General features: G+C 42.1%; 1 long non-coding RNA gene across 1 annotated transcript in view; it reads right to left on the bottom strand.

Moving 5' to 3' along the window:
• Positions 1–211: 211 nt before the first annotated feature.
• The window catches only part of LOC138962903 (uncharacterized), a 21530-nt gene continuing 2144 nt past the window's right edge, over positions 212–19597 (bottom strand). The window contains exons 2-5 of the long non-coding RNA XR_011454635.1: positions 15054–15149; positions 1896–2082; positions 1065–1114; positions 212–455 (exon numbers count right to left, since the gene is read on the bottom strand). This is a non-coding gene — a long non-coding RNA (uncharacterized lncRNA). The remainder of the gene's footprint in view (positions 456–1064; positions 1115–1895; positions 2083–15053; positions 15150–19597) is intronic.

Below are 19597 nucleotides of genomic sequence, written 5' to 3'. Positions count from 1 at the left end.
TATACACACACAAACCCACACGCACCCATGCACATACACACACGCGCATGCTCATACACACATACACATATAGAGAAGCACACACACACACATGTGCCAACGTTGATACACACATAAAGACAGACAGTAAAACTTACAAACACACACACACACACACACACACACACACACACACACACACACACACACACACACACACATACACACATAGTTTTTCCTATTTTGTAATATTTTATTTTCAGAACCTAATATTGAACCTCAAAATCACAGTAAATCAAAACAATTAAAATTTAGAAAAAAAATACAGCATCTGTCGGACTCAAATGTACGGCAGAAATCGAACATTGTACGTCTTATCACAAACATATTTAATTGAACACCAGTTTGCTTTTCCTTCCAGCTTTGTTTTGTTCTTCGGAATTTGCTTTGTGGTATTGGGCGGTCCTTGTTCCTATCTGGAAAAAACCCACCAAAAGCCATGATCTCAACTCTCTCTCTCTGTCTCTGTCTTTGTGTCACTCTCTCTGTCTCTTTCTCTCCCTCTCGCTCCCTCTGTCTCTCCTTCTCGCCCTCTCTCTCTCTCTCTCTCTCTCTCTCTCTCTCTCTCTCTCTCTCTCTCTCTCTCTCTCTCTCTTATCTCTCTTGTCTGTTTTACTTTTTGATAGCATTATAAGTATCTGTTGAGTAAAGGCATACCCTTAAACATTCACCCCCGTTGAATTAATCATCATCATCATCATCATCATCATCATCATCATCATCATCATATTGTCTTACTCTGGTTTTTGTTTCATTCTTGTGCTGACATGTTATCGAAGAGAATATATGATCATATACCCAAACAAACAGACAATCAGACGGACACACTCACACACTGAAACACACACACACACACACACACACGCACACACACACACACACGCCCCCCCCAACCCCCACCCCCCTCCACACACACACACACACCCACACCCACGTCGTGCCGAATTCACGGAATTGCCGACATACACACGCAGGGAAATAGAGACGAGTTGAAACAGTGACGTCATTTTCGTGACGTACATTACCTCTGAAGTCGCGACGCCGTGGTCAGTAGTTAGTACTCCAGGCGGCTGACCTGTGAGAAGTACGTACAGGATACAAACGGACTCTCCGTGGATTTTACAAGTATTGGTCGAAGTTTTCTTCTTTCTTTGATCAGAGTGATTTCCCCTCACCATTTGGTTTGATCTCTCCCTCTCCATTTCATGTTTTTGGTTCTTTGCTGTTGGCTTGGGCTTTTGGGCTTACCTTCCTTTCTCTAAATGCTGTTCTTATTAAGAAGCCGGAACATTAGCGACTGAAAAGTTCCCAACGCTCAAATGTACGAAATATACCGTAAACTACTTAGTGTTAGGGCCCATGCACCAATTTTGATCAAAAGTAGGGGGTGGGCGTTTTTCTGGGTACTGTCCCATATGCAGGATCAATTTTCATCGAGAGAAACAGCGGTATTTCATCACTCGGTATAAAAATGTCAATGTGTGTCTGTTCAAAAGGTCTTTACTGCTGAGACTCGGCATGCAACCTCTACGTATCGATTGGACATTGGATTTCCCTTCTGTGACGTCAGAGTACGACAAAAACGCATGTTTCGGCGACTAGCGGAGACTACAAAAGAGTGCATTTTTGTGGGCGTTCAATCGTAAAAAATAAAAGGAATTCTAACTAAAATGGATCGATACATAAATGTTATTTGTATTTTTGACCAATATATGACATTTTACACAGATCTCGACATTCATTGTTCACCCCGAGGAACACTGACAGCCTCGATCTGTGTAAAATGTCATATTTTGGTCAATAATGCAATAATTAATATAATTACAATAAGGACAAAATTGCAATACAAAATGTACCTCGATAACCCCCTACGACGACGGTCCATACCACGTCCGCCTCCTGTCGTAGTGGATCTCAAAGTGGTAGTGGATGTCGAACCGGTGGTAGATGGGAATGTCGTCGGAACGGTGGTGGATGTTGGACTGAAGGTTGATGTCACAGTCGTGGTGGTTGTCGTAGGGTCGTCAGTGGTGGGGTAACCGTCTGAATGATACACAGACACAGATATGCAAACACACACGTACGCACTGGTACAGAGATATACACAGACAAAAAATAGACATACACCCCCACCCCCTCCCCCCACACACACGCACACACAAACACACACTCACACACACACACACACACACACACACACACACACACACACACACACACACACACACACACACACACACACACACACACACACTCACACTTGTGCTTGAGGCACTTGACATCGCACTCAATGAGAATGCATGTCAGTACACTACCGGTGAAGGTGAGACAATCATAGCTAAGCCGAATCATGACATTGACATGGGCCCATGTCATGCATGTGAGTATGTCGATGTCTGTATGAATGAATTAGATCGACAACTCGTACAGTACTGCCCCGTACCACTTTTATCATCACGGGCACCGGCTCCAATTCGGAAAGATCTCATGTACCTTGACTGGAGTCGGTTCCGTGATGATGGCATCACAATCTTGCCCAACGCTGGTACCATTGTAGCTTTTAAAGAGTTCCTACAATCCCTCCACCCACCTGACATCAAATGGGTCGTTTCAAACGGAAAGGAGGTAGAATACCTTGATTTAAGGTTGAAAATTATCAACGGCAAGATAGAAACTGATGTTTTCAGTAAACACTGCCACAGCTATTTACCACCTAATAGCTGCCATTCTCCTGCAGTGTTCAAGAGCTTGGTATCAGGGGTGGAGACAAGGTTACGCATGTTGTGCAGTGATGACCAGATTCTTGAAGAAAGATTGAAAGAGCATGCCACATATTTTTGTATGTCTGGCTGGAAAGCAGAAAAAACTCAAACAGAACTCAAAACTGGTGCTAGAAAAAACCAGGAAAAAGGTCATTCATCAAACTAGACAAAAGAAGAAAAAGAAATTAGCATGGGTGACTACATATGATCCACGTCTTCCATCAAAACCTAAAATCATGCAGGAAAACATTGGCATTTTGTACTCTGAACAAAACAATCGTTCAATCTTTCCCAAGAAAATGATCATCTCAGCTGATCGCAGACGCAACAATATTGGAGAAATCTACAAACCTACAGTTCCCAGAAGGCTTGTCCAACATGGTCCCATTCAAAAACAAGGTTTTTACCCCAGTCAGAGCAAACGTTGTGATACATGTGCACATTCAAAAAGCACCACATCGTTTAAATCTGTATGGGATGGTAGAAAATGGACAATACGAGGTAATATCACTTGTACTACGCCTAACGTAGTGTACCTGATCAGATGCAAATTGCATCCGGGAGCATGCTATGTTGGGTCTACCAAAAACCTAAAACTGAGGTGGGCGAATCATAAATCAGATTCAAGACTTAAAAAAGTGAACAAGTGCAGCGTTGCAAATCATGTCAATACTTCTGTTCACCCTGATGATTCATCATTTCAGTATTTAGAAATCTTCGCTATTGAAGACGTCAAATATGAAACCCACCTACTGACAAGAGAGACATGGTGGCAATGTAATCTGGGTACTATTTTTGTTGGTCTCAATATCCGCAAAGATATTCATTCTATGACACAATCCGGCTGCAGAATCCAATATTGATGCGTCTGTTAAGTAAATGCACATACTGTTTGCGCTTAACAAAACCTGAAAGTATGTAAGAGAGAGAAAGAGAGAGAGAGAGAGAGAGAGAGAGAGAGAGAGAGAGAGAGAGAGAGAGAGAGAGAGAGAGAGAGAGAGAGCGAGAGAGAGAGAGAGAGTGAAAGAGAGAATTGAATTGAATTGAAATTTCTTTTACGAGGGTAACAGAATAAGCAATGTATACATGCTTTTTTCATCCGGCCCTCGCCCATTGAGGGGTAGCAAACAAGAAGAAATAGAAGATAAGTTTAACTATAGTAATTAATGACATATTTACCATAATTAACATGTCAAGCAACCAATAAGACATTTTAAGATGCATTGTGATTCTTTAGCAATGCTTGAACATTATATATAACAGAGAAATATTTGTTTGTATGCAAAACATATCCTTCATGCAGTATATATAATCATGTTTTTCAATATAATCAGAGAGTACAGTTATATTTTGCCAGCTGCTCGATAATTTAAGTTATTGAGACATCCCAGTGCACTAAGGGATTTATAGAGCAAATCGAGAAAATTCATTATTGAACGTAGCGCATAGCGCTGAGTTCAATAATTATTTTCGAGATTTGCTCTATAAATCCCTTAGTGCACTGGGATTGTTTCAATAACGATATTGTCAGTACCGCCAGAGAAAAAAGAAGATTCAAAACGCACATTTTGCAACGCGCATTTGGATAGGCGTAACTGTGTGGTCAGGTTTGTGTCACTGGATCTACTTTTGTGTGGGCTGTCTCAAGTGTCTCGTGCTTTCGTCACACGCAAACTCTTGTTTTAATTTCTGTTGGTAAATTCCAGTGTAGCGTTAAGCTAAAAAGTGATGATCTTTCATAGAGACCTCATTGAAACTCGGAGAAAGAACTGTGCTCGTAGTTATTTGCGATTCGAAACCTTCATCGAGCTTCGACAGATTGACTGTGCAGAGTTTTGCCCCTTGCCACGGTCGACGGAAAGCACCACATTTTCAAAATAAATGTGGCATGTTTCTCGTGTGGTATCTTCACTCATCGGGGAGTCTGGTACTAAATATGAACGGTAAGAATGCTCTGAACCCTACACGTATTATATTCCCATCGTTTTATCGTTCACATTTGCCCAACATGTTAATTTGCCGACCGGGATTTATGTCGTCTGCTACAGCACTGAGTCTCATTTCAAAAACAAAAATTGCTCGTCACGTTGCACTGAGTCTGTACGCATGAGGCAGGCTGGTAATAAGTCTCAAATATGGTAAGAACGTTCTAAACCCTACACGTTTTTCGATTCCCATTGTTCTTGCCTTGAAATAATAATTCGGAAAACATTCATTTACTGAACAGATGCAGTCGTATTTCAGTGACAGTGTAGTCTGCTACGTGCTGATCTAGCTGCTACCGTCACTCTCTGCTGCTACGTTATCGGAATAACACTTGTGTTTTCTGTTAGTTGCTGGGAATTGTATACTAACTCATCATTTGGTCATGTGGACAATAAACTACATGCCACTAACATGGCATAATTATGAGAGGAATCTTCGCAAGTCGAAACTGAAAAACAAGTCGCGTAAGGCGAAAATACATTTAGTCAAGTAGCTGTCGAACTCACAGAATGAAACTGAACGCAACGCAACGCAGCAAGACCGTATACTCGTAGCATCGTCACTCCACCGCCCGTGGCAAAGGCAGTGCCAGTGGAATTGACAAGAAGAGCGGGGTATTCGTTGCGCCGAGAAGGATAGCACGCTTTTCTGTACCTCTCTTCGTTTTAACTTTCTGAGCGTGTTTTTAATCCAAACATATCATATCTATATGTTTTTGGAATCAGGAACCGACAAGGAATAAGATGAAAGTGTTTTTAAATTGATTTCGAAAAAAAAAATTTGATATTAATTTGTATATGTTTAATTTTCAGAGCTTGTTGTTAATCCAAATATAACATATTTATATGTTTTTGGAATTAGCAAATAATGGAGAATAAGATGAACGTAAATTTGGATCGTTTTATAAAAAAAATATTTATTTTTTTACAATTTTCAGATTTTTAATGACCAAAGTCATTAATTAATGTTTAAGCCACCAAGCTGAAATGCAATACCGAAGTCCGGGCTTCGTCGAATATTACTTGACCAAAATTTCAACCAATTTGGTTGAAAAATGAGAGCGTGACAGTGCCGCCTCAACTTTCACGAAAAGCCGGATATGACGTCATAAAAGACATTTATCGAAAAAATGAAAACAATGTATGGGGATATCATACCCAGGAACTCTCATGTCAAATTTCATAAAGATCGGTCCAGTAGTTTGGTCTGAATCGCTCTACACGCACGCACAACGCACACACACACACACATACACACACACACATACACCACGACCCTCGTCTCGATTCCCCCCTCTATGTTAAAACATTTAGTCATAACTTGACTAAATGTAATTAGACACAGCGGGTTCTATTTTTATATCAGTGGCAACTGTGGCACAGACACATGCAATCTGTCAGAAAAAAAACCATGTTCTGCTTTAATTGAGAAGCAGGAAATTTATGGTCTTAATTATTGGTATTGTGGAGAATATAAGCTACATGTCATTAATTAATTCTGAGGATGAGAGTACACTCTCGCTTAAGCAAAGGGCGGAAGAATATGCTCTGTGGAAAAGTTAGCGCACTCCAAGAGTGCGCTAACAGTTTTAGCGCATCGCCATTAGCCAATCAACTGGTTCACATCAGTCATGTGACACCAGTACTTACTGACAATATTTGTTATAAGTTTTGAAAAAGAAACAGCATGTAATATTCCTTGAATGATGTTTCATGAATTCGTAATTTAATTATATTAGGAATGGCGTTCCACATAATTGCTCCAGAATATGAAAGACTCGACTTGCACAGGTCAATTCTTGGAGATAAGGTAATTAATTTGTTACATTTTCTATAATGATTTATTTTGAAATGTGAGGCAATAAGTGTAGGTGCATTCCCTGACATAATTCTATACATTATCACCTTTGTTATATGCAAATCTATCTTTGATAGGAAGAATTTGCAATCGTTTATGATCAGTCACGGAAAGAGATGTATTTTTTAAAATAATTAATTTAACAGCTCGTCTATGTAAACTGCCCAAGAGTTTCAAAGTGTTTGCACTTGCACACACAGAAGAGAGAGAGAGAGAGAGAGAGAGAGAGAGAGAGAGAGAGAGAGAGAGAGAGAGAGAGAGAGAGAGAGAGAGAGAGAGAGAGAGAGAGAGAGAGAGAGAGAGAGAGAGAGAGAGAGAGGGAGAGAGAAAGAGAGAGAGAGAGAGAGACTCAGACTCAGACTCAGACTCAGAACTTTATTACAAAAGGATAAAGGTTTTAGGCAAAGCCTATTCTTCCAACCTGTCCTTTATACAACACATAAAGACAGACGAACATAACAAATAAAAATTCAATCATATAAAATATAAAAATACATTGTATGTATTGCAATACTATGTGCAGTTACGGAATTATATAAGGAGAACTCAAAAAATACAACATTACATTGACATAGTTAAGCCTTTCATTTTGAGAATTAAGTTGCTCAGATTAGCTACACATCCGTTAACACTAGTACAAAATGTTCAACAAAATAACAATCGAACAAGACATTTCATTCACGAATGATGTGTGAACGGGACTGTCTCTTAAACAATTTCACTGAAGTTGCATTTCTTATCTGTTGGGGGAAGGAGTTCCAGAGAAAAGCTCCCGAGAAGGCTAGGCTCGATTTGTAGAGGTCTATGCGAGGTATAGGAGGGATGATTTTTTGGGACCCATATCTTTTTGTGGCATGTTTGAAATGTGATTGCAAATATTTAGGACAGTCGTCATTTAGAATTTTATACATGAACACAGCCTTGTTTAACGTCAACTGATCTTTCAAGGGGAGGACATTTAGGAGCTTTAGTTTATCATCCGTGGACCTATTCAAATCATGCAGAATAAGTTTTGCAGCTCGGCGATGCAGGGAATTGAGTCTTTTTAAATGAACATCACTGCAGTTATCCCAAAGTGTCGAAGCGAAGTTTATATGAGGCATTATGTGGGCGTAATAGAACATTTTGAGTGCTTCAGAATCGGCGTAATGCCTTAATTTTGATAACAGGTACAAATTCTTTGATACTACTTTGCAAATATTACTCAAATGAGTTTGCCATTTCAACTCTTGATCAATGGTAACACCTAATAGTCTATGTTCCTTAACTTGCTGCACTTGAGTTGAACCAACTGACAGTTGTAATAGTAAAGGACTTAACTGGTGTTTTTGTCTCGTGGTTATCACCATACTCTTTGTTTTAATCGGATGAATGATCATTGCATTAGAAACGCACCACTCAGTGATTTCATCCACACTTGTTTGAAGAGAAGAGTTGACGGATTCCAAAGATTTTTGACTGGTGTGAACAGAAGAGTCATCCGCGAAGAACTCACATCTAACTTTTTCATCGGACACATGAAGGGGTAAGTCATTTATATAAATACAGAACAAGATAGGTCCTAATACAGACCCTTGAGGGACACCACTCCTGACAAACTCGTTTGACGAAGTTTTACAGTTAATGGATACATACTGTTTCCGTTTTGAAAGATACGATTCAAAAAAGGCACAGGCGGAGTCGTCTTTTAAATAGCACTTTAGTTTTGTCAGTAGAAGTGAGTGATCTACTAGGTCAAAGGCTTTCTTAAAGTCCAGAAACAACGCTCCCGTTATTTCTGCTTTGTTTATTGCTGACAGCCAAGTCTCGCATAAAGAGCTTAAGGCGGTGTGGCAGGAATGCTTGGAGCGGAATCCAGACTGAAAAGAATGAAACAGATTCATTTGTTCCATATATGCCAGTAGGTGTTTTTGTATGTGCTTTTCTAAGGGTTTAGATAGAACAGGTAAGAGGGAAATAGGTCTAAAGTTGTTTGGGTCTGTAAGATCCTTATTTTTTGGAAGTGGTAATACCTTTGCACACTTTAAAATAGAAGGGAACACATTTTGTTGTATGCTTAGGTTATAAACATAAGTTAGGGAATCGACAATGTAAGGTAAAGCAAGTTTTAGCAACTTGACTGGAATCTTGTCTGGACCCATTGACTTCTTATTCGCCATTTGTTCTACCAGTTTTCCTACCTCGTGCACTGAGATTGGAGGAATAGAAAATGTGTCAGTTTGAGTCAACTTTTGTTCACAGAATGTTTTTAATTTTTCAAGACAATCATCCGTATCAAGGGAATCATTTTGCTTGAGACAAGATTTTAGGTTGTCTGCTAGCGAAATGAAGTGTTTGTTGAAGTCATTTGGAGATATTTGTGAATGAGAATTGGTTGATCCCTTCCTAGATTTATCAAGAATTTCATTCACTGCTCGCCAGATTGTAGCTGTATCCTTTTTTCCAGAAATTAGTTTATTAAAATATTCAGTCTTTGCTTGTCTCACTGTGTCCAACACTTTATTTTTTTGTAGTTTATATTCTGTTTTCATGTTGCGCTCTTTGAAATGATCACGCATCGCCATAGCCTCGATAATGTCTGAGGTTAACCAAGGGGGGAGCTGGGGATGTTTCACTCTATGCTGACGTAGTGGTGCGTGTTTATCAATTATAGAGCACAAAATATCGTGAAAAATCTTGCAGGCGCTCTCTGCGTCACTACAATTGAATACGCTATAAAATGGGGCTTGGTTAAGGTCAAAGAAGAAGGCAGATTCAACAAAATACTTGAAACTTCTGTATTCGATTGTTGTGTGGCCTTTATGACATGATTTTGGCAATATAAGCGAAATCGAGCAAAACACAGAATGATGGTCACTAAAACTGGAATGCACTACTTGCGCATTTGCAACGATATTCTTATTATCAGTGTAAATATGATCAATCAGGGTTGATGAAGTATTTGTTTCTCTTGTAGGGGTTTTTACCAGCTGATGAAGACCAAACAGAGCTGTGGTTGAGCACCATGTTGTTTGAGGCCTGAGTAGGTTAATGTTAAAATCGCCAAGCAATACAACATTCTCGCCACGAGCCTTCACTCTGTCCATCATAGAAACAAAATCATCAATCCACCTTGACGTTTCAGCAGGGTTACGATACACATAGCCAATAAGCAAGGGAGAGGATTTGTCATGTTTCAGTTCTAACCACATACATTCAACATTTTCATCTTCAAGATCAGTTCTACGTTTGACAATCCCAGCAATGGACTGATGAACATAAAGAGCGATGCCTGTTTGGCCTACTCGTGCATTGTCCCGTCGCAAAACCGAATAATGCGGAATGTTAACAAGGCTGTCTGAGATACGCGAATCTAGACGCGTTTCACTTACACCGAAGAGCTGTACCAGCTCTGGTTGCTGGTTTAGCAATACACAGACATCATGTACTTTGTTGACTAAATGATAAATATTCACATGCCCTATACGGAGAACAGTGTTTGATGTTGTTGACATTAGAACGAAGTGCAATATTGTAACAAACAGCAGTAATAATACAGGATGAGATAGCAGCACACAAAGGTATGCAATCAACAATAGAGAACAAATTGTTGCTTAAAATGAAGGGTGACCGACAAAAGGCAAAGAAAATCCCACAACAAACAACGGGATACTAAATAATGTAAGCTTAAGTACAAGATGTACAAAATGCTCACAGAAAACAAAAGGACACAAGGTTAAAGCAGTTAAAGCGGAACAGTCCTGGTGAAATTCAGTTAAGGCTGAACAGTTCACAAATTCGGCCCAGAGCCAGTAGTTCATGCAATTATTCAGCACCCAGTAAAGGTTAATACTGTAAAGGATTCGTAACACAAGTCTTGCACAGAGAAGTAGAATCTCTTTTATGCCTCACGTGTTCAGACTTTAATATCGTCGAAGCACCAGCCGCTTGTCCATGGGGATGAAAAAAGCCTATGGCTTCAGGGCACGACACACACAATGCCGTCCCTATAGCGTGTCCGACCTGAGGCACTTATAGAAGCGAGCACGTCCGAGTCAGGTCACGAATTAAGCTGTTGCAGCTGTAGAACAAACCGTTAACAAAGTTAGTTTAAAGATTCCTCAATAAGATGAAGGCCGCGCGAGTATGTTCACATTCTTGCACAAGGGCAATGTTTGTAAAATAGTAAAGTTATAAACACAGTTTCAACAAGGACGAATGACGTAAAGTTTCTCTCTAACTTTCTCTTCGACACCCCTGGGTGCTAGCACGCCGCACACGCACACACCTAGAGTGATGCATAGTTATTCTTCGCTCTTGTGTAATCCCAGCGAAGCTGGAGGTATCCCGTGAACGCTATACTGTAATCGATTTGAGAAATGTGCACACCGAATAATACATGATAAAGAAGGATTCGTTGTGCCCGGCTACGTGCTACAGTTGGAGATGGAAGTTCACCAAAAATGGGGACCATACTAACAAAAATACGGTGGGTAAAATAGGCGCCCCCATTTTTTCAGCAAACGCCACCCCAGGCCGCTTTGGACGGGTAGAAATTCCGTAGTTTCCAAGTCTATGGATAAAGCTCGCGTAAGAAGAATACGTCACGGTCGAAAGTCTTTGACGTCAATTAATGCATCATGACGTCATGCCTCCCTGTAGTCTTTCTCTCTCGCGCAGTGTGTGTGTTTGTGTTCATTTTGTGCACATGTGTTAGTGTTACTGTGTGTGTGTGTGTGTGTGTGTGTGTGTGTGTGTGTGTGTGTGTGTGTGTGTGTGTATTTGTGTGTGTGTATGTGTGTGCGCGCACGCGTGCATGAGTCTGTACTCGTATGTGTGTGGTGTGTGTGTATTTGTGTGTGTGTGTGTGCGTGCACACGCGTGCACGAGTCTGTACTCGTGTGTGTGTGTAAGTGTGTGTGTGGGCATAAGTGTATGTGTGTGCCTGTATGTGTGTTTGTTTGTAAAGGTGTGCATGTCCGTCTGTCCATATGTGCGTATGGGTGTGTGTTTTGTGTGTATGAAGTTTTTTGTTAGAGAGTGAGTGAGTGCGTGTGAGTGAGTGTGTGTGTGTGTGTGTGTGACTTGGCGTGTGTGTGTGTTTGAGAGAGAGAGAGAGAGAGTGTGTGTGTGTGTGTGAATGTGTGTGTGCATGAGTTTGTGTGTATGTTTGTGTGTGTATGAGTGTGTATATGTGTTTGTTTGTAAAGGTGTGTGTGTCCGTCTGTCTATGTGCGTATTTGTTTGTTTGTTTCCATAATTATCAGGGCGGTGCTGCTTTGAGATATGACGTGCGCCACACAAAAGGCAGAAGTCGCAGCACAGGCTTCATGTCTCTCCCAGTCACATTATTCTGACACCGGATCAACCAGTCCTAGCATGCACTAACCCCATAATGCCAGCCGCCAGGCGGAGCACCCACTAGATTGCCAATTTTAAAGTCTTAGGTATGACCCGGCCTGGGTTCTAACCCACGACCTCCCGATCACGGGGCGGACGCCTTACCACTAGGCCAACCGTGTATGTGCGTATGAGTGTGTGTATTGTGTGTATGAGATTTGTGTGAGTCAATGTGTGTGTGTGTGTGTGTGTGTGTGTGTGTGTGTGTGTCTGTGGGTGTGTGCGTGCGTACATGCGTGCGTATGTGTGTGTGTGTGTGTGTGTGTGTTTGTGTGGGTGTGTGTCTGTTTGTATAAGAGATAGAGAGAGAGAGAAAGAGAGAGAGAGAGAGAGTGTGGGTTGGTTTGTGTTTGTGCGTGTGCGTAAGTGTATGTGTGTCTGTATGTGTGTTTGTTTGTAAAGGTGTGTATGTCCGTCTGTCTATATGTGCGTATGGGGGTGTGTTTTGTGTGTACAGTGAAGTGTGTGTGAGAGAGTGAGTGAGTGCGTGTGAGTGAGTGTGTATGTGTGTACGTGTGTAACTTGGGTGTGTGTGTGTGTGTGTGTGTGTTCGTGTGTGTGTGTGTTTGAGAGAGAGAGAGAGAGAGAGAGAGAGAGAGAGAGAGAGAGAGAGAGAGAGAGAGAGAGAGAGAGAGAGAGAGAGAGAGAGGTTTGTCTTTCGCTGGGGTATGCAGTGCCTTGGCGTTGCACATCTACTTAATTTACAACGTAGTTTGTATACAAATTTAGTATTTCACCGATTACACAAGAGTAGAGGCACCTGTGCTGAGAGTAGCCGTGTGGAGGGAAACATTGATGGCACTTCTAATTACACAAGTGTAGAGGCATTCGTGTTGTGGTAGCTGTGTGGAGTAAAACACTGTTGGAGCTGCGGGGGTATGGGTATGTATGAATGAGTGTATGAATTGTGGAGTGGCACTGAGTGCCGGTGTGGCTGAAACATGTAGGGTGGAGGCAGCATGTGTCGAGGAGGAGGCTGGGGCGCTGCATATTGCCAGGCATAAGGAGGCACTTGAAAGTGCGGCCCTTGATTGACTGCCTGGCTGTAGAGCTCCGGGTCGCTGTCACGGCGTTGATTATGTTGCGGCGCACCTGCCTCATAGGGAGGCACATGATAGTGTGGCCCCCGACTGACTGGCTGTCTGTAGGGCTCAGGGTCGCTGGCACAGCGTTGACTGTGCATGGCGTTGGATTGTCGCATGTAGACCAAGGGGTAGTCATCAGACTGCTGCTGTTGTTCTTGGTGTAGAGGGCGATGAGGTAGGCGATGTTGGGGACCGTTACGGAGCAGAAGCCCTGGTCCTTGCTCTTGTGGTCTACCGGGCTGTCCGGTTCTGCGCGTTGACTGGTCGTCGAGGTAGTCACGGTTGTGTGACGGCACAGGGGTTGGCAACAGCGGCACCCGTCGCTGTGATTGATCAGCGGGAGGGCATGCAGTTTTCAGGTTACCGGCAAGGCAAACAATACCCCGAGGACTGGGATGAAGGGCATCCCTGTAGAGAGCTTTGCGTGGGGCACCGCTGGGGGTGAGGAAGGTGTCGGTGTTGTCAGTGAATACTACCCCCTCCCTCGCACAGACCCTACTCAGGGAGTGGTTGGATGCTGCAATGGACTTCCGCAGCATGTGTTCGCCGTTGGGTGGGATGATGGAGGACGCCTGTATCCGTGCCGAAGGGAACACCTTCTTTAAGAGCTTCATGAGTCCCGACCACACTGCCTCTGTGATGGTGTTGTGTCGGCATGTATTGACCCCTATGTGAACGATGACCATTTGCACGTGTTTACATTGTGGCACGTTGTCCAGCCAGTGTGTTACATCATCTACACAGAGGCCTGACACACTCAGATTCTGGGAGGCGAGAGAGAGAGAGAGAGAGAGAGAGAGAGAGAGAGAGAGAGAGAGAGAGAGAGAGAGAGAGAGAGAGAGAGAGAGAGAGAGAGAGAGAGAGAGAGAGAGAGAGAGAGAGAGAGAGAGAGAGAGAGAGAGAGAGAGAGAGAGAGAGAGAGAGAGAGAGAGAGAGAGAGAGAGAGAGAGGGTCTGATGCTCCCAATAGGCTGTCTGTGAAGGGATACTTACTTCTCTCTCTTTCTCTGCTAAGAGATTTTAACAAATCTCGGAAGAAAATCTCTGCTGACGTTCAATTGTTTCTTTTACAATTTCTGATGTTTTATAATGTGGTCACCGTGAAAGTTGCATCGCCTTAAAAGCGATCCAATTGAACTAGTTTTGCAGAAAACTTCTTCTTTACCAAGTCCTGTGTTGAACAGCAGTGAAAAGTTGACCGCTTTTCCTGTTTAACCTTTTCAAAATTAGATCTAACTTGTTCGCGTATCCATTTGTGGATCTGCAAGCTGGTACAGAGTTACCTCCCTTTAGGCTTTTTCAAATTTCCCTTGTTTTAACCTAATTTCTTGGTTAAAACTTGTCTAAATTTCTAAATTCTTTTTTTTAATAAATATCAATTCCACACCTTGGCCTTAAGTCAAAGTGTTTCCCTTCACAGATACCCCCTTAGGGTTGTCAGATGAGGGTAGTCTCCCATGCCAACAGAAGCTACCATTCAGAGAGTGGTTTGCTTCTTAGTTGGATACCATGGGTTGACAACTCTCGCCATCAGTATACCACCTGACCACTGATGAGACTCAGTAGTGTCGAAACACGTCTCTGGTCTAGGTACAAAAACAATGGTACTCCTCAGGACTAGATTACCTTGCGATACGTCCCCCACAAAGGGACTTTGATCTGTAAATCTCGGTCCCCATAGAGGAGGGTCTGATGCTCCCAATAGGCTGTCTGTGAAGGGATACTTACTTCTTTCTCTGCTAAGAGATTTTAACAAATCTCGGAAGAAAGTCTCTGCTGACTTTCAATTGTTTCTTTCACAATTTCTGATGTTTTATATATATTTATATATATATATATGTACGTACACACACACACACACACACACGGAGGCACACGTACATATATATATACATAGACAGACTTACACAGACACACACACACACACAAACACACACACTACTCACCATGGTAACCGCCATGACCTCTGTTCCGTCCGTAGCCCAAGGATTGTCCACAGCCGTAGTTACGACCATATCCCGGGTTACGGCGACCGCTGGAGCCTACACAAAAGAATATGGGTGTTTTGGGTCATTTTCACGAGTTTTTATTCATAGAAAAGGGACAAGAATAAGATTATATATAGTCCTGTGAAGTTATCCTCATTGAATTTTGGGTAACTTTCTCTCTGGGGAAGGAGGGGACCTGATTTGGCCTATATGGTCCGCTTGACCCAAAAAGCAACAACTAACTAACGCGCTGCGGTGCGAAATTGAGACCGGTGTAACACGAAATTTTTACACCACGAAACATTTACTCCGGAGTAAATATTTCGTACGAAATTCTTACTCCGAGTACACTTTTCGTACGAGAAAAGAACTCCCCAAGGCACGAAAAAATTACTCCCTCCACGAAATTTTTACTCCCCATTTTTTTTACTTCCAGTAAAAATCTCGTACGCAAAAATGGGATGCGGGCGAAGGGATAATGCCAATAAGTGATCTCGCGCACGCGAATGTCGCGCTACCCTCCTTCCACGCCTTCCACCACCAAGACTAACAGGGGACAAGGGAGTATAAATTTCGTACACCTGGAATGGGAAGTTAAATGGCTCGTGTTAGGGTAAAGTAATTTATTCGTTTTTTATTCGTGAGGGGAGTAACATTTGTGTACGAAATGTTTACTCGGAACTCACCTGTCGTGGGGAGTAATTTTCTCGTGTAATGGAGGAGTGCTTTTTTCGTAAAGGGAGTAACATTTTCGTACGAAATTTTTACTCCGGAGTAAAAATCTCGTGGGAGTAATTTTCTCGTGTTACACCGGCCAGCCCAGCGCGGGAAAAGAGCCACACCCTGCCGCACAAGGAAACTCGCGTTTCGCGGCTGCTGTCGGCTGTGTTTATATCACGATTAACATACTGTCTGTTCTGTCCGGCTGACAGTGCTGCAAAAAGTAACTGGATGAAAAAATATGTTTGTTTGTGAACATCCTTTTTAAATGACCATAAAAACACCGCAGAAATGGTATAGATTAAAATTAAATCACATTTTCTTGGGCAATATTCGCTGGATCGCTGTAGTTATGCAAACATGATTCAAGTCAGTCTCTTTTCACGACCTAACCGTCGTTATTTTTGTGTGTTTTAATCAAATACAAATACATACTGAATACATGGTCAGTTAAGCCTGAGAAAATATGTCAGGAATAAATCGTTTAACGAAACAGTTCCCGGTTAAATCGGTAACTAAGGCATTTAGTCAATTTGGTGTCGTCTCAGCACATCGAAACTGAAATGGGTTGTCAATTACACGGAGCTAAGAAGTTATCATGATAGGAAAACTGTAATTCTTGTGACCAAACCGGCTGACTTTAAAGAATCTTGATCGATCGATGATTTTCTTATTTCTTTTCAGTTGCTTCTTTCTTGTCCAGAAAGCTCTCTCTCTCTCTCTCTCTCTCTCTCTCTCTCTCTCTCTCTCTCTCTCTCTCTCTCTCTCTCTCTCTCTCTCTCTCTCTCTCTCTCTCTCTCTCTCTCTCTCTCTCTCTCTCTCTTATTATGGCAAGATTCCGAGGTGGAATAACAGAACTATTTGTGCACGTTAATCGATATAAGAGATACGATGCGGATATGTTGTTATGCCCCTTTTTTCCAGGGAAAGTAAAGAAGATGAGTTTTATTTTGTGCTTTGTTGCCCCGCACTTCGTGATTTGCGATGCCAGTTTATTCCTGCTAAGTTTTATAGAAACCCAAGTTTACACAAGTTTTCTATGCTTTTGGCATCTGTGAATGAAGGTATTGTTCGAAAGTTGTCAGCTTATCACGGTGTACAAAGCATTTCGGCTACGTAGTGTTGTTATGTCTTAGTTCATGTAAGCCTACGGTATATTTTATTTGAAATGTAATGTCTTAGTTCGTGTATGAACTATGATTTATTTCATTTGATTTGTGTGCAAATGTCATTATGTCATTGTATATATGTTCACGCCCGTCATTTACAATCAAAATATTAATCATGATAAATGATACTAACGTTCGCAGCTGCAAGCCGTTGTAGATCTACTCTATAACTTCGCGACGGCCGTGTCAATCAAACGAGATGGTTATGTCTACCCTAATCGATCACCGACCGTATTGCCACTAGATCAGTCTATCAGTTCCAGACTTGGCATGCCGAAATGAGATAAAGTAGAGGAGAAATAAATCTTATACATGTGAAACTAGTACCAACATGCACAGCTTGGACTGGTTTGAGGCTGTAGTGTGTACATTGTGTGTTTTCACTGTTCCGGTAGAATAGATCTACACGCAGTTCGACGCTACAACTTTTACTGATTTTCCAACATTTAACGCGAGAAAAATTGAAGAAACAATCCTCACCTACTCTCTTCCTTGGGAAATTTGAACATCCTCAAGCCTTTGGCATGTGCGTTTGAGCAATTGATGGCCGAACACCATGCCCCACTGCGTTTTCGCGTTGGCGCGACCATGCTTGTGCAACACGATATCACCACTGCTATGGAAAGAGAAAGTAGGTGGTTCCATGTTTCCGCGTGGTGGCGCCACTGGGCTTCCGGTCTCACTTTTCAGCACCGTATGGAGCGTCTCTGTATACTCTATAGTCTCTGACCGAGCTGCCATACAGTACGGCACTACCATTTCTTTTCTTTTCGTTTTCCTGCATGCGTGTTTTAATGTTTCTAAGCCTTGAGTCTTTCGTTGTAAACTTAGGTTCTATATCGTGCGCTTGCGTGCAAACGGGGTTGTTTGGACACCGAGGAATGTCGGCACAAAGTTGACTCTGGGAAATAAATCCCTCGCCAAACGTGGGGATCGAACCCACGCCGATAGCGAAACCTGGGTTTGAAGCCATCGCCGCTACCGACTGAGCTATTTCCCCGCCCCCCCGTACCTGCATAGTAAGCTTGGTAACAAAGTAACAATGAACATTGTCATCATTTTCACGAGTTTTCATTCACAAACACCTGGGAAATAAATCTCATGTTCCCCATGCAATAAATCGAGGTGGTGAATGGGTTTGAGCTTTCAGGTGAAACCTGGATTGTCAAAGTAAAAGCCAATCAGGCTGATTGTTTGATGTGTGGAACCATCGCGGCTTTGGATTTGTGTTTCCGAGGACAACGATTGTAAGCATTCACTCTCAAAGACCCAAGGAATGTTGATAATTACCGCGGCGACTCATGGTCAATTTGCAACTTATCTCTGTAATCGCAAAATCCACAACGAAAAGTCATAAACACTTAAAAAGAAAAGAAGTATGCTCAACACTAGGGAGATTTAAAAAACGAAACGTCGGGACGTTTCGTTTTGAAGTTGTGGTAAACGTCATCATTTCGGGGGTCTCTCGCTGGAAAGGTGAAGGTCAACTGAAACGGAACGTGGAACGTCAAAACGCAGTCACGTTTTCCACCCCCAAAAAACGAACAATATTTCGTCAACTTTTGTGAGTATTTTTGCACACTAACAGTTTTATTTGTTGGCCATTTTATGGATTGCTAGATTCATCAACCCTTTCACAGTCTTTCAGCGCTGAGAATGTGTTCATTGGAGGTAGACAACTGTTGTGAACTGAAATATTTTGAAGGGTGCTGATCCTGGTACATGTATCCAACTTCATGGTGAGAAAGCAAATGGCGAAGCAGAAGTAGGTCATCGCATCGAATTTTTATTCTGGCTTCGTATGTGATTTTGTATAAACAAAGTCTGTGTGATTTATTTGGACTGAAAATAATCAAAGTATGCCCGATTCTGGACCACCTCCTAGGGTTTTTTTTCCATTTTGATCGAGGACAGACGTGACAAGTACAAAACAACCCCTAGTTGGGGAAAGGCTTCTAAATCGGCACAGGCGTGTGCACAGGGCCGTTTTCTGAGAATGGGGAATACTCAGGGTATAATTGCCTACATGGTTCGGTAGAGCTCTTTGCCATAGGCTGTTACCAGTTGTAAAAATTGAGATGCGTGAAATGGATAAAAAAAATAATGAGTTCGAATGAGTAAATCTTGGAATTCAACATGAATGATCTAATTTTTGTGAAATACAATTGATGATGAGCAGGTGCATGAATTGAAAAATGTGAAGCTCTTGTGTGTGCTTTGCGAGTATGTCAATCCTTTATTGACTCGTGGAGTTGAAATTATGCCATGCCCAGTCAGCGGATCATATCCTGCCATGCCCGGCCTTTCATTTGCGCATGACTCGCCTTTTATTTGCGTATGCCCGCCGTTTTCTCACCCTCCTTTTTATGTTGATGATTTATCGCCCTTCCTTCATTCCGAAACGAAACGTGAATACATCTAAATCTTGTCTGCGGCCTATGCCGTCTCGTTTCACGTTCCCTTTCGCGGGGTGACTCATTCACCAAACGAAACGAGCTGCAAAACGAAACGTGCTGTCTTTTAAATCTCCCTACTTACTGAACTCACACGAATGATCGCAGCTCTGTACATTTTCAGACTGGAAGAAAAGCGTCAACAAGCTACGTTTGACGT

The sequence above is a fragment of the Littorina saxatilis genome, linkage group LG3, assembly GCF_037325665.1.
Source record: "Littorina saxatilis isolate snail1 linkage group LG3, US_GU_Lsax_2.0, whole genome shotgun sequence".
Classification (NCBI taxonomy): domain Eukaryota; kingdom Metazoa; phylum Mollusca; class Gastropoda; order Littorinimorpha; family Littorinidae; genus Littorina; species Littorina saxatilis.
Note: the sequence above shows the minus strand (reverse complement) of the source record. Positions and strands in the feature narration are given on the sequence as shown.